Source organism: Pinus tabuliformis, chromosome 3_2 (assembly GCF_031772625.1).
Source record: "Pinus tabuliformis cultivar Carrire ecotype Pingquan chromosome 3_2, CPIR1, whole genome shotgun sequence".
Classification (NCBI taxonomy): Eukaryota; Viridiplantae; Streptophyta; class Pinopsida; order Pinales; family Pinaceae; genus Pinus; species Pinus tabuliformis.
Genome location: NC_142302.1, coordinates 347,288,233 through 347,292,247, shown reverse-complemented (window position 1 = coordinate 347,292,247; position 4,015 = coordinate 347,288,233).

The following is a 4,015-nucleotide window of genomic DNA, read 5'->3' as shown; positions in this document are numbered from 1 at the left end:
TTAATTCCCTATTTTCCCCTTTCCCTATTTTACTATAACACTAAGGTGTATAAAACCCCAAAAAATATGTATATTCCCTCCCCTTTGGCATTATAGCCATATGTCCAAATATTGGATAACCATGCAGAATCTAAGTCTAGTTCAAGATGCTTTGCTTAAAATCAGGGATTAAACTAACCCCACGTTGGTTTAATAACCTAAACCCTACCCTTTTTCCCCGTACAACCCCTTCACAAAGCTTCTCCCGCCCTATTTGCAAAAAACCTTGTAAAACCCATTTTTCCGCCTATCCAAAGTTTTGGGTCAAAAAGCGCATTTTACAAAAAACATTGAAAAAACCCACAAATCCGCCAAAATATAAAGTTCCGCCCGGGCGCATATTTCCAGAAAAATAATAGTTTATTGCGTGCCCCGCTGCCGTATCGTACTATCACTTATGCGACCCGTCGCCCGTCGGATCTGGGTTTTCCCATCCGACGGCCCATATTAATATCGGGCCGCCCCCGAGGTCCGGACGTTACCTCCCGAAAAGTGTCAGACCATGACGTCAGGCCGGTGCCACGCGTCGCTCCCATATCGTATCGGGAGGCCGCCTGCCAATACCACCCCCGTACAAATAGCGGTCCGAAATTACCGCTTACCGCTGTGGTTTACCGCCCGCCCACGTCACGCCCACGTCATGCCAAGTCAGCGTCGCGTCAGCGCCCGGCCCGCCATCGCTCCGACCTGTCCGCCACCTCATCAGTCCCCGTGGACCACTCACAGGCCGCCACATCACCCTTCCGTACCCGACCCCACCCGATGACGTCATGCTGACGTCATCCAAAAAACGCGCCAAAGGCCTAAAAAGTCCATATTTTCACCAAATTTCGCGTTTTTCTCATATTTTCACCAAACTCTACTGTGCTCTCTGCATGTGTTTTACGACGTCCTCGCCGCCAACCTGCAACAAATCGATTTAAAGACCGTGGGCGCCTTCAATTCACCTGCATTTGTCACCGTTGCCAGAATTCACCAGGTATTTCTCCAAAATCTCCCCTCCGCACCTGGTTTTGTGCATAATTTACCAAAGCAAGCTTAAAAAGAGTGAAAAACACTGTAACCTCCAGTAAATCCTCTGGGACCACCATTTATCTTCAGTTATAAGGTCGAAAGTCACCTACAGAAGTCCACATTGAGCCAGGTTTCCACCAATTTACAGTCAGTTTGCGCATTCGTAAACTGAAACCTCTGCTGCACTAATTCACCGGGAAAATAGTTTTTTAGTCCCAGTATTTGCTCATTAGACTGTCTCAGGAGCATTTCAATTGTTCTCACCATAATTCACCCTGCTTCCCCTGCAAATTGCCTTACTTCTGCAAAAAATACTGCTCGGCGTTGCTCTGCCCAGTGAAACAAGTTCCAGTACAATTCAGAGTATCAATTAACCATGGAAACACCTGTAGCACTAAATATTCCACCCTTGAATGCCCCACACAGAGAGTTGGAATGGCAGGCCCTGGGTGATAGAGATTACCAGATTACCAGATGACAGAAACACTCTCAATGCACACTAAATATAATATCCATGTACTCAATGAGCTGAAGGCCCATCACCTCAATGGAACCGATATTCTAGGGATTTGGGACTCCAATTTGCCCATTTATAATCTCCCTCAAGTCAATGTCCTTCCAGATTTAATTCACAGATGCAGTGCCAACTATGACCCATGTCAAAGAGCTGTCCTCAATACCTCAGGTTCAGTTTTGTTCCATGTTACCCCTGAGGCTATAAATCAGATGCTGAACTTTCACTCTACAAAGCCATTGACTCCTCTTTCCATGATGGACTTGCTAAAGAAAGGAGGCAAGTTGTCTAGTGCCCAAATCTTAAAGATTAATCAGCTATTCATTGAATCAGGCTCTCAAACTGTGAGGACCCCTCCTATAGGAAATGTCTATTTTAATGAGTTGGGCAGGTTGCTTGTGGATTTGATCAGTTATGTCCTGGGTTACAGATCAGCTGAGGATGCTGATGAAACCATTCTGGCAATGATGTCTATCTTCTCCCCTGGAATGCCTCCTTCTGTGCACTATGATTATGCTGCATACATTGCCAATAAGATTCATGAACAATTGATGAATCTAGAGAGGGAAAAGGTGTTTAGATACACTTCATACATCTATCACTTGTTCCTGTTTTATCAACCTGATGGCTTCCCTATTCCTCTCAAGAAGTTTGATGCTCAGGGAAACCCAAGGTCTGTGGTATTTTGGACTTCAGTCTTTCACCACACATCTTACTCACCATACAGCTACTGTGAGTTCATAGACCTCTTTATCCATCCAGCTATGTCCTTGCTATTGGGTACCCCTCCTCCAAGATTGACAGATGAGATGCAAAGGATTCTCCAGCTCTCAAAGGCCTACAGCATTGGGGATTGGTACTTTTACCAAAACCATACAGTGATAAGAATATATGGCTGTGAATTGGCCCCATATAGGCTGCCAAGATATGTCCCTATGAGACTCTTTGCCTTAGAATATTTCAGGCAGTTTGGAAATGCAGACATGATCCATTTCCACAGTAAAAACAAGAAGGTACAGCTCAAAATCAGAAACCAGCTAGGCCCATTTCTTTATAACAAAAGAGAAGAAGGATGGAAAGAAGCAGATAAGATACTAGAGGGCCTCCAATTGCAAACCAGTTTCCTCTGGTCACCCTATGACCCCAATCATTTCATTAGTCTTAGAAGGGTCAAGTTTAAATTGGCTAGCTATGATCATGTTAGGCTGCCCCACATTGAGAAATATGCCAATTTGTTAAGATGGAAAGAGGGCACTTTAGAGGAAGCAAGTCCTAGAGAGGAAATACTACAAAGAGAAGCAAAGAAACTTGAGAAAGAAGCTGACTTGGAAACTTGTGGGCAGGTTTCCTCTTCCTATCAAAGGCAACTTGGAGCAGCTACTTCATCCTCTACAGCCCACCAGCAAGCAGCTAAAACTACTCCTCAGGCAGCCAGCAAGGGTAAAGAAAAGGAGATGGAGCAGGAACAGCCACCCCCTACAGTAGAACAGCAAAAAGAGTAGCCAAAACAGCAAGAAGAAACAGCTGAGGCCCCAATAGCTACAGAGCAGCAGGCTCAAGAAACTATGCCTCCTAGGCAGGAAACGACAGTGGAGGCCTCGGTGCTCCAAACTCCACTGAACGAAGAAAGAACCAGGAAGAGGGATAGAGAGCAGGAAACTCCCCTCACCACATCCACAAATCAAGGGGAGAAAAGGCAGAGATTAAATCCCCTCTCTGAAGAAGAGATGCCTATTGGGCAATCATTGGGTATGGGCCCACCAAGCATGGAGGCATCTGCCAGTTCCTTTCAGCAGGAACAAGAAAGAACCCTTGGAGGAGAGGTCAGCTCCTCAAGTCAGCAGAGGAGGGCAGAGTCCAGTATAAAACAGCAGTTCATTGACATCAAAAAGAGAAATGAGCCAGTCAAGCTCCAACTCTATAATCACCTGCTTAAAATGGCCCCCACAAACCAACAAAGACTTATGTCAGCATATGACATAACAGAGGGGAAAATGACCATGAGTCATTTCATGCATACCATGCTGCAGCCACAGTCAGCTGCAGATTATATAAGGACCAACCTTGAGGTTCTTGCCAAAGACATCCACCCTATGGACCAGATAGAGCTTCACAAGCAAACGGGTGAGATGGTCTATTCAACGCTTGCAGACAAGACCTTCCTGGCACATAAGTTGCAAAACAATCTGCATAATACAACTGCTCAACTTGAGTTGGAAAAGGCATCCTCTCAGGCCAAAGACAACAGGATCAGGTCTTTGGAAGACATTATTATAGAGCTTGGGCATGACCCAAAGGATCCCAAAGCTGTACAAGCACTGCTGAAAGAAAGAGATGCAGATATAGCAGCTTTGAGGAAGATGGTAAGGATTCCAGCAACCCTTCACCCTCAAACAGAAGAGGTTGCCCAGCAAAGGAAGGACCAGGATGTAGCAGCCATGCTACTAA